We start from the raw sequence: 12,043 nt of genomic DNA, 5'->3' as shown, positions 1-12,043 counted from the left end.
GCCGTGATCGTATAGTGGTTAGTACGCTGCGTTGTGGCCGCAGTAACCTCGGTTCGAATCCGAGTCACGGCAGACCGGTGCCTGCATATTTGGGTTTCAGCAGCGCCTGCAAAATAAAGGCTCTTCTTTTGCTGATTTTCCGTCCGCCGATCCCTCAGGAAGCAGAGTCATCTCTGTCACCGGGAGCCTGGACACATTGTTACTCGAACTAATACACACGAAAACTCGGTGCATTTGGAACTGAACGTTCGCGATAGATCAGAAAGCTGTCAATGTAAACGGGCTATGATGATCCCTGAGATCGCGGGGTGCAAGAGGTAGGAAGACCCGCATTACCACAGGCCCAACAGAGAATCTCAACTCTCCGATCCAGGCACTGCTGGAAGAGAGGTGCATTTCACCGCAGCCGTTGCGCCTGTGAGTCGCCTGTCGCTGATTCATTTTATTAAAAGGGACAGTGCGATGCCCTGCCGATTCAGGACTCGCTTCTTCGTAATCACACTTGGTTAATGTAACATGGGCGATGAGTTAACACTGACTGATAACGCTTGTTTTATTGATTGCCAAATTGCAACTCATTCAGTTCCTCACCGTAACTGATAGACTGAAAACCAGCTCAGATTGGACTGGGCTCAGCTACCCTCAGGGTCATTGTCAAAGGGCCGTGCAAGGTCAAAGACAGAGGCCGAACCAGAGAAAGACCTGCATTTATAATTGTAGTTTGGAGCAAAGGAAATAAAGCAGCATCGATTTATAGATCCAGTAGTGTGTAGTACTATGAGAGGCATAGCTGTACAGACAATCAGAATTATGTCACTGGTTTGGAAATGGCAAATACAAGAGAGAAAATGGCAGCACAATAGCCTGACTTTCAGCACAACTGCTTACAGCGCCAGGGATCACCGATCGGTGTTGAATTCCACGGCAGTTTGTAAGGTGTTCATCCGTTCTCCGCGGGACTACCAGGGTTTCCTCTGATTGTTCGGGTTTCCGCCCGCATTTCAAAGACGTGCGGCTTAGGGTTAGTAAGTTGTGGGCATACGATATAGCTGCCGAAAGCAAGCGAATAATTGCGGGTGCCCGACATGTCCTTGGCTTGCGTTAGTCGCTGTTGCAATGGACTCATTTCACCATATGTTTCGATGTCGCACATATATGTGGAAAACAATATGTGGAAAGATTAATTTGGAAAAGAAACTTAACTGTAGTATTTAAGGTGAGAGGAGACAAATGTTGAAGAAGAAGTGCAAAGCAAATGTCATTCACACAGAGAGTAGCAGATGTCTGTCGCACGCTGACAGGATAGATATGGTTGAAGCCCGAGGATCCTTTAAGATGGGCGCATGAATATACAGGTAATGGAAGAATGTGCGTCTCGGACAGGCAGGGGTTATCAGTTTCATTTCGTATTATATAAGGCAGATACGAGTGCCGAGAAGCCTGTTACTGTGCTGCCTGTAGTGCTCATTGTTCTTTCTCACCGCTCATGCTGCTTCGCTGCAGGGATAGCATTCACAAACTACGCAGTCTCTCTTGTTCCGCCGCGCTGCTAAGAATTTTGTCTTCAGCCTGAACGTAACCCTGAAGTAGGTAGACTGGTAAAGAAGGAATACCGCATACCTGTCGTCAACGGTCCGGACTGCGTGATAAATTTGGCAAGTCATGTTGCTCATGCACAGGAATTTGATTAGGCCACTAATGGAGAGTTGTGTCCAGTTCTGGTTACTATTAAGGAACGCAGGAGAACGTCACTAGGATGTTGCAGCAGGTGACTCACAGACACAGCGGTTGGGGGAAATGGCACCTCTCCTCTGCCAGTGCCTGGATCAGAGAACGGAGATCCTCTGCTGTTGCTGAGGTAATGCAGCTCTTTCTGCTCCTTGCATTCCGCGGTCCTAGGGGTCGATCACAGCCCGTTTATATTCCGAGCTTGCTGATCTATCGAGAAGTTTCAGGTGTAGTCGTGTGAGCGGCAATGTGTCCAGCGTAAAACTACTGGTAACAGAGGAGGCTCAACTTTCTGAGGGGAGCGACAAACCGAAGGTTTGCAAAAAGAGCTCTTATAATTTGCATGCGCGGCTCAAACCTAAATGTATATACATCGGCCTGCCGTGACTCGGATTCGAACCGAGGTTGCTGCGGCCACAACGCAGAGTACTAACCACTATACGATCACGGCTGCACACATCAGCGGTGCGGAATCTGCTGTCTAGACCTCTGATACCGGTGTGACTCAGTCAATGGCTGTTACTGCCTTTGCAGGTTTTCCGCCGAGCACAAGCATACAGTACTGGAAATACTCAGCAGAAGCGACAGGAGAAACCGAACAACGCGCAGATAATGCTGGAGGAACTCAGTAGGGCAGGCAGCATCTATGGAAAAGAGTAAAGAGTCGAAGTTTCGGTTCAAGACCCTTCATCAGGCCCGAAACTTCCACTGTCAACTCTTTTCCACAGATGCTGCCTGGCCGGCTGGGATTTCTCACATCTTATGTGTGTTCCTGGTCATCTTCCTTCAGAGGATATCGAGTTAGGTAGCAATACCTTGTGCTCGGTACACAACTCAATAGCTAGGAAATCAATTCCCAGAAAAGGAGAGCTGCTCCCAGCTGAACGGATGAATGTAAAAGAGCTGTAAAGGGGAGGGAAGTTCTGCAGTGTTACTCCTATCCATCTGTCATACAATATAAAAGAGCTCAAGCTATAGTTAGAAAAGTTGTGAGAGGGACAAGAAAAATGCGCCATGGAACATACCGTGGTGCACCTGAATAGAGAACCAGGTATGGAAAGTTTGGGTTGATACAAAAAAATAGGGGGCGTTGAAAACTATTTATGTAACTTTGTAGGTTTTTATCAGCAAAAATCGCCTGTATGCTCATGGAAAGTATCCTCTGGTCAATGTTTTCCCATTGAGCGTCATAGGATGGGTTGCTACAGCGTATCAGAACTCTCAACTGTGCTGCAAAATAATAATCTCTAAGAGAAGGTAGGCCCCATCCCCCCTCTTCCTTGACTAATTGCATTCGTTATGTTTCCCCGAGATCCTACGCCATCTTCCAAATTCCAGTGAGTACAGGTCCAAAGCTGCCAAACGCTGCTGATATATTAACCCCTTCATTCCTGGAATAATCCTCGTGAACCTCCTGTGGACCCTCTCCAATGACAATACATCCTTTCTGAGATAAAGGGTCCAAAACTGATATCAATACTCCATGTGCGGCCTGACTAGTATCTTATAAAGCTTCAGTATTATTTCCTTGTTTTTATATTCTATTCCTCTTGAAATAAATGCCTACATTGCATTTGCCTTCTTTACCACAGACTCAACCAGTGAATTAACGTTCTGGGAGTCTTGTACGTGGACTCTTAGGTCCCTCTGCACTTCTGATGTTTCAATTTTCTCCCCATTTAGATAATAGTCCGCACTATTGTTCCTTTTATCAAATGCATTATCATGCACTTCCCAACACTATATTGCGTTTGGCAATTTTTGCCCATTCTTCGAATTTGTCTAAGCCCTGTACTGCTGTAATCGCATTTCTCCCTCAGCACTTCCTACCCCTCCACGTATCTTCGTATCTTCCGCAAATTCTGTCATAGAGACATCAAATCCATTATCCAAATTATTGACAAATAATGTGAAAAGTGTCGGTACCAATACTGACCCCTGAGGAACACCACTAGCCACAGGCAGCCAACCAGAAAACACCCCTTTTTGTCATAAGGGGGCGATGGAAGCCGACCGAAAGGCAAGATACAGACAGTGAAGTATCAGGAACTGGACTATGTTTATTAAGAATGCTACGGAAGCCAAGGAGCGAGTACAAAATGATAATACAAAGGTAAATGTAAAGTGACAAATCGGAAAACCTGGACTTGGATTTGAGATTCGAACTTGACAGGGAACTCAGGTCATGAATCGGAACTCGCGACTTGGCAGAGACTCGGCACGTGGGTCTAGACATGGCTCCTGGCTTGGACCCGGACTCGGACTTGGCTTGGACTTGACGTGGACTAGGTTTGGACTTGACTCGGACTGGGATTGGACCTGACTCGGAATTGAATTGGACTTGGGTCAGACTTGGCTTAGACTTGGCTTGGACTGGACTCGGACGTGGCTTGGACTTGACTCGGCTTAGACTCGGACTTGGCTTGGACTTTAAACTTGAATCTCAACTTGGACTTGGAACTTGACTGTTGATTTGGACTTGGAACTTTGCTCTCGATTTGGACTGGGAACTTGACTCTTTACTTGGACTCTGAACTTGACTGTTGACTTGCACTAGGCACAGGGATTTGGTTAGGCCACAAATGGAGAGCTATGTGCAGTTCTGGTCACCAGTAAGGAACGCAGAACAGTGTCACTAAGATGTTGCGGCAGGCGACTCACAGACACAGCGGCTGGGGGAAACGGCACCTCTCCTCTGCCAGTGCCTGGATCAGAGAGCGGAGATCCTCTGCTGTTGCTGAGGTAATGCAGCTCTTTCTGCTCCTTGCATTCCGCGGTCCCAGGGGTCGATAATAGCCCGTTTATATTCTGAGCTTGCTGATCTTGCGAGAAGTTTCAGGTGTAGTCGTGTGAGCGACAATGTGTCCATCGTAAAACTACTGGTAACTGAGGAGGCTTAACTTTCTGAGGGGAGCGACGGACCGAAAGTTTGCCAAAAGAACAGCGCTTATAATTTGCATGCGCTGCTGAAACCTAAATGTTACAGCATTTAGCAACCTAAATGAGCCTGCCATGACTCGGATTCGAACCTCAGTTGCTGCGGCAACAACGCAGAGTACTAACCACTATACGATCACGGCCACACATATCAGCAGTGCGGAATCTGTGGTCTAAACCTCTGATACCGGTGTGACTCAGTCGATAGTTGTTACTGTCTTTGCGGCTTTTCCGCCGAGACACAAGCAGGCAGTACCAGGAATACTCATCAGATGTGACAGGAGAAACCGAGCAACGCACACAAAATGCTGGAGGAACTCAGCAGTCCAGGCAGCGTCTATGGAAAAGATCAGGCCCGAAACGTTCACTGTCTACTCTTTTCCTTAGAGGATTCCTGTCCTGCTGGTTTTTTCCAGCACTTTATGTGTGTTCCTGGTCATCTTGCTTTGGAGGATATCGAGTTAGGTAGTAATACCTTGTGCTTGGTACACAACTCATTAGCTAAGAAATCAATTCTCAGATCGTAGGCAGATAATAAAAGGAGAGCTGCTAACTGGTGGACGGGTGAATGTAAAAGAGCTGTAAACGGGAGGAAAGTTCGGCAGTGTTACTCCTATCCATCTGCCATACAATATAAAAGAGTTCAAGCTATAGTTAGAAAAGTGGTGAGATAGGCAAAAACTACTGCACGGAACATACCGTGAATGCGCCTGGAAAGAGAGCCAGGTATGAAAATTTTGGGGTGATACAGAAAATAGGGAGCGTTAGAAACTTGATACAGTACTGGTTTTGTATGGTTGATTGAAGTTTGCCGTTACTGATTCTGAAAAAGCTGAACAATTAGCAAAATCATATGTTGGTGTACTGCCTAAGCTTCCGAAAATCTCTATTCCGCTCATTCACAACCCTTACATTCATCTCTCCAAATAATTTACATTCACATAAATTTCACATTATTATGCACGTCCCAGTTACACACATTCCCTTTATCCTCAATTAGCAGCGTGAGATCTGTAGCAGAAAGTGTTGTTTAATTGATTTATCTCTGTACTTCAACCATCATTGAAGCACATCAAACACCTTTCTTCCAAGAAGACTTCAACATCGTCCATTTCGTATTACTAATGGAGAGGGAGGCGCCGGGGCTGGAAATCAAAATCGGAATACGACATAATCTACCGCGTTCGGTGTACAGCAGCTCCTGTGATGGGGGTCATTATGCCCGGAACTGTATAGCGAACAGTTCATTTAATCTGAATCCCAATAAAGATCATAGGTTAAAGTTACGGAAAGGTAACAATATGATCGGATATTTGTAAATGAGGGGAAAAATGTGATTAAACGTGCTGAATGTTGCTTACGTGTGCATGATGAATAACGTCCAGCATTTCTTTGTTTTCAAATATTATAGGTACACAGTTCGTCAGAGTGATCTGATGGTAACTTCATATTTAAGAGCAAGAGATTTTCCGAAATTGTTTCGAAAGTGTGAATGGTTTATAGCTTTGAAATGTTCCGTGAGGTGTGGTCACATACGAGTTACTGCATGTAAATCTGTTTGTGTTATGGTCCGGTCCGTGAAGACCGCATTCCGGTTTACGGTCCAGTCCATCGACCCTTGCTCCAGGTTTTCCTGTCTACCCTCTTTCCGTTCCAGTTGAGCGCTAATTGAGGCAGCTGATTCTCGTTGGGGCTGGCTGCATAAATACCTCCAGAGACCAGGCCGTGGCTGCTGGATTGTTCTTGCCCTTACTCCTTGTATCCCTTCCCCTGCCTTCTGTTTCCTCGCCTGAAGCCTTGCCTTGTCTTGCTGGTAACTCTCGCCTCGCCTGAAATTCTTGTCTCGCCTTGCATTGCCTGAAGCCTTGCCTTGTCTTGCTGGTAACTCTCGCCTCGTCTCGCCTGAAGTCTTGTCTTGGAGCCACCCTGTATCTATGTCCCTTCCTGTCCCTTGCCTCCGTCGGGTAAGTCAGGCCAGACTGCCGTTACCCTACGGTTGGTTCTGTCCCTACCTGTCCCTTGCCTCCGTCGGGTGGAGATCCGTGCCCTGCCCAGGTGATCCGCGCCCTGCCCAGGAGTACTGCACCCTGCCCATGAGTACCACGCCCTGCTCAGGAGGAACTTCAAGACCCCAAGCCTCTCTTCGAGTCTCTAGCCTCACCTCGCCTCAAGTCCCTGATCTCAAGCCTCGCCTCAAGTCTCAGGCCTCTCCTCAAGTCTCACCTCAAATATCAAGCCTCGCCTCAAGTCTCAAGCCTCGTTTCAAGTCTCAAGCCTGAAGACTCAGCCTCATCCTGCCTGCCAGCCAATTCACGTCTTTGCCTAGTTCAGGGGTCCGAGCCAGAGGCAAGAACCAGATTCTGGGTCCTTGTCTAGTCTCTAGCTCAGAGTCCAAGCCCGGGCTCCCAGCTCTCTTGTCCAGTCCTGTTTCGGGTTCCCGGTTTTCGTGTCCATGTCCTAGCCTTCACCCTGTATCCTAGTCCTGTTCCTAGTACTTCAGTGTATGTGTCTTGCACTTGGGTCCGTTCCCAGCCATCCTCTTATGATAGTTTGATCAATCGTTATTGGGTGGAGGTTTAAATTAATCCTATCTTCAAAGGAAAGGAACTCAGTTTAAATATGTTATTACTCTGAAGCCATTTACTTGGAGCTTCTGTCTTTTTGGACGTTCTACCTTTTTATAAGAGGTTGTGTGACTGCATATGGAGCCACCACCCAGCAGTTTTATTATTATTATTTTCTTTGTTCTTTGAAGACGTGTTAACGTTTTTCAATGTCAGTTTTGACTGTTTATTTTAGATTTTGCTGTTAGTTAGGAAGGTTTTGAAGGCAGAAAAGTATTCTGCATTTTGCGTTTGTTATTTTATCTGTTTTCCATGGAATTAGTTTTATAGAGACATGCGGATTCCACTCTGGCCATGTGGCATCCAGGTTAAAATAATGGAAATCCCTGCCTCTTTATTCTGGCTATGATAATCCCAGATTTCAGAGGGAAATGGGCATTTGTGAATATTGCTCATTGGTTGATAGTTAAGTTGGAAATCTGGAATTCATATTTTGGACAACTGGAAAATTTGGAGAGCAATCTAAAAGGTTGCTGCTTGCAATAACAAGTCTGTTTTATGTCTAAATACCCAAGAACTGATAGATGAAGAGCTGATGCAATTAGAAGAGGAAAGGATAACAAGGATACCGAATGCAGTGAACGTGAAGCAACTGCGTGAGTGTAAGGGGTTTCTTCTTTTATGTTGCTGTGTAGGCTAATTAAAATAGCTTCTTTGTTCTGTTATACTTGGGAATGCTTCCTTGTAATGTTAAACGCTGAGAAAGATCTTGCGCGAGCAGTTTGTTTTAGATTATCTACTGATAAGAGGACAAATGAACCAACTGGGTTAGTTGTTATGCCTGTGGGGCGTCTGTAAGAGATTGTATGCGCGGGGTTTTGGGGCAGAAGGCGGGAGAAAGAGACAGACGATGGACCAGTGCTGTGATGTCCACTGACAGGGTCGGACACCGAGGAGGGCGTTCTGCGAGAAGAGGAGACGGAGACGGACTCGTGTGGAGCGTCTGGTCGACCACCATTGTTGGTCCCAGGCGGCCGGTCGAGGTGATCCGAGGGCTGGCAGGGTGAAGAAGAAGGTTCCTGAGCTCCAACTGTTTGTGCACGAACAGATTGAACTTTGATAAGTGTGGCACCTTTTATTTTCCTTTTATATTTTATTCTCTATTAATTATATAGTTTCAGTAATATATATAAACTGTAAATAATTTCATTTTATCTGGTGTATTTTCTGTTATTTGGGCGGGGTTGGGTGCATCACACAGCATCCGCGCAAACTAATTACCCAGTCGGGCGGGCCGAGGGCTATTTCCCTAGACGACTGTGAGCCGATCGACCCTGAGTGTGGCCAGGGAGATTTTCGCTGCAATGATAAAGTACGACTTTAATTTTGAAAGGGTACGTAGCTTTAGGGGATATTTCCCAGATGGTTTGAATCCTTACAAAGAACTGTATAATCTAAAAATGCGCGAGATTCAGCAGTCAAGCAGGCCTTCCACATCAGCCACTGCAGACGACGAACCTCGACCTTCGACATCCAGGCGGGCAGTCATCGGAGAAGATGAGCCGCCTGCTCTAATGGAAACAGACGACGATGAGATGACACCCCAGTGTCCCACCACCCCAATCCCCAGGCCGCCGACACATACCGATTCGCGGAGAATGCAGCGGTAGCCAGGAGGCACACAGCACATCTTTAACAAAGAAGCCGAAATAATCATGCTAATTAATTAGGTGCCGCCCGACACGTAAATGTTGGCCCAGAGCAGAGGCAATGCAATCGGCAATCGGCACTGATCTGGGCCGACAATTACGTGTCGGGCGGTACCTAATTAATTCGCATGTTTATTTAGGCGTTTTCTTAAAGATGTGCTTTGTGCCTCCCGGCTACTGCTGCATGCTTCGCGGCAATGTATCGGTCGGTGGAACGGAGGGTGGGGGCCACTGCATCACCCCAGCCTGCGATGACTCAGTCTAACACACCATCACCAGTGTGCTCTGCGCTGTCTTCCCAATTTCAGTAAGTACACTGTACATACATTATTTCTACTTTATATAGGCTGTGTATTTTTACGTGTTACTTGGTATGATTTGGCAGCTTCATAGCTTAAAGGTTACTGGAGAGAGTGTTCTTGCCGAGAGCGCTTGCTGAGATTTTCGCTTCGGAGAACAGTGCCGCCACTGATTGTGGAAAAGTATTTCTACTTTTAAAAGGCTGTGTATTTATCATATCATTTCTGTTTTAACTATATGTTACTGTAATTTTAGGTTTTATGTGTTATTTGACATGAATTGGTAGGTTATTTTTGGGTCTGCGAACGCTCACAAAATTTTCCCATATAAATAAATGGTAATTGCTTCTTCGCTTTACGACATTTCAACTTACGAACCGGCTCATTGGAACGTTCTCTCTTCGGATGGCGGGGGAAACCTGTACTCCAATGACTACATTGTTCGCCTTGTATTCGACGTACTACAGGCTCTCTCTCTCTAATAAGGGAGAAAGAATTGTCTCCGTTTCACCAGAAGAGGGGAGACAGAACGAACAACTCAGTGGTTTACGGTGTAAAAAGTCAGTTGTTTTTCTTTTTGCAAGCTGTGTGCCCAAAGATCTCGGTTCTCCGGGCACACAGCGTTGGATCTTCCATCTCTTACGATACACTGGTCTTCTGCTCGGACATTGACCTCCGGTCACCCCGTCTCCAGAGCCACGAAAACTCGGTCCTCCTAAATCGAGCGGAGTTCTTAGGCCAAGCCCTTGGCCTACCGAGCAACGGCCAGTGGTGAGTCCAGGAGAGCGGGTCCCATTCCCGCAAAGAACCATTGTCATCGTGTAACTCCAAATAAAGGTCTTTAAAAGAACCCTGAAATGGAAAAATGGAGCTATTAAAAAACAAAATAGAGCTGCTTCCGATGATGCAACCAAAGGAGTCGCCATTAACCCTCCGAGGATCCGGCAAATGCCTTAAAGAACCTAGGCCATGACCCCACACATCTCCGGTGGTGTAGGTGTTTAAAATGCTGGCATTTCCCTACATACAATCTGTTTAGTTCAAAGATCCCTACCATGAAAGTGATTCCGCAGCCAAAAGCGAAGAGAAAAAATGGTGTAGACGGCAGGAGAGGTCCAACCAGGCAATGGGTCACAGCGGATGTGAGCAGAATCTGTATCCTGGGAAGGCTGTGTCCACGCTGAATCCTGCTATGAAGGGGGGGGGGGGGTATTCTCTGGACACTGAATGGAAATTACAGTGTTTCAATATACCCTCCTCCAATCTCTGACTCCCAAGCCTCTTTGCGGAACCGCCCAAGGTTTCTTGATCTCAGTCCGTTGGGTTTCCCATGTCCCCTCAGGATTCTTCGGTCTCTCAGTCTGTTGGGGTTCCCATGCCTCTTCCTCAACTTGCCCACTTCTTCTGTTGTTTTCAGGACTTCCTGGGCAATAAGGTGCCAGCTATAGGAAGTGGTGTCTTGTAATGACTTCTTCAGGCCTGTGCAGGGTGAGCATTGTGCTCTGAAATATTTGAGCACCTTGATCGGTTAATTCTTAACAGCATTTATGAATGGTTTGAGAGTTATTTGTGTTTCTCTCGAGCGACTTCCTCTTTCTGTTGCGGTTTCCTGGTGCTTTCTGTTTAAGTTTATGACGTTTATTTTGACAGGCTCAGAGATTCTGTGTCAGTTTTATTCATGAAGCAGATGCTCGATGATCTGCAAACGAAATGTCCTCATTTTGAGAATGATTCGTCTCACGGTGTCACTTGATCGAGCTACCTTCTATAACTCTTGTTTCTGCCTCTACATTGGAAGTCTTTGGCCCCGATATTTGTAGTACACACCATGGCACTTATCCAACCCAATCACCGATGGACAACTTGGACAAGTCCCTCATTCGGATTTCCAGCGGATACAAGTCTGTGACTCCCCAGGGGCTGCGACTAGAGCTGTTGGGGGGGGGGGGGGAGGCTGTCACAACCACGGATTCGGCAGCGCAGTAGATACGGCAAATGCGCTCGTAAATATGCACATGTCGGCTAATTATTATTTCATTGTGATGTCATTTAACTCCATTCATTCCGACGTATTATTTGTAAAGACTGGCACACAGCAAAGCTTTGCTGCCTCTATTCCACCATGCCTGAGAAATTGTACTGTCGAGTCAACAGAAACTGAAGGCTAGAGGTATACGTTCTATTCTCAGTTGTTCTGCCACAGTGCAGGTTTCGTTTTCCATTTGAGTTTAAGTTAACGGCACCATTTGGCCTGGCGTTTGTTGTTTTCTTTTCCCTTTAACAGTGTTAGCATTAAATTCTGTGAACTATCGACCAGCTTCAGTGTCTCTCACTCAGCCGTTGGGCATATCCGAACCTAGTGACAAATCGACACTTTCCGGATCCTTTCGGATACCATCAATTTTTTTCCACCCTGAGTGTTGGAATCTCAGCCTACGGATGGGATCAATCTTTTTCCATAATTAATTTGAATCTAATGGCTTTGTGATTATCAGATGCAAAGTACTCCCCTAATCTAAATTCAGTCACCTGCTCTGTCGCATTGCCTAATAGCAGATCAGTTATTACACACTCTCTCTTTGGGACATCTACGTACTGGTTGAGGAAACTTTTCTGAGCACATTTGACAAACTATTTAGTCCTTTTATAACATGGGAGTCCCAGTCAATATGTGGAAAGTGAAAATCACCTACTACAGCAACCTTTTAGTTTCTTGCAACAGTCAAAAATCTCTCTGCAAATTTGTTTCTCTGAATCCCTCGGACTGTTGGGTGGTCTGTAATATAGCCTCATTAACGTGATCATA

The 12,043-nt window shown here is 46.2% G+C and overlaps 2 non-coding genes across 2 annotated transcripts; one reads left to right on the top strand and one right to left on the bottom strand.

Moving 5' to 3' along the window:
- trnah-gug (transfer RNA histidin (anticodon GUG)) lies at nt 1–72 on the top strand. Its single transcript has one exon. It is a non-coding gene; the product is annotated as a tRNA-His (tRNA).
- Nucleotides 73–2,107: 2,035 nt separating this feature from the next.
- trnah-gug (transfer RNA histidin (anticodon GUG)) lies at nt 2,108–2,179 on the bottom strand. Its single transcript has one exon. It is a non-coding gene; the product is annotated as a tRNA-His (tRNA).
- Between the last annotated feature and the right edge of the window lie 9,864 nt (nt 2,180–12,043).

This window comes from Mobula birostris, chromosome 3, assembly GCF_030028105.1.
Source record: "Mobula birostris isolate sMobBir1 chromosome 3, sMobBir1.hap1, whole genome shotgun sequence".
Taxonomy (NCBI): domain Eukaryota; kingdom Metazoa; phylum Chordata; class Chondrichthyes; order Myliobatiformes; family Myliobatidae; genus Mobula; species Mobula birostris.
The sequence above is the reverse complement of the archived record's forward strand: the minus strand, read 5'-3'. Positions and strand labels throughout refer to the sequence as shown.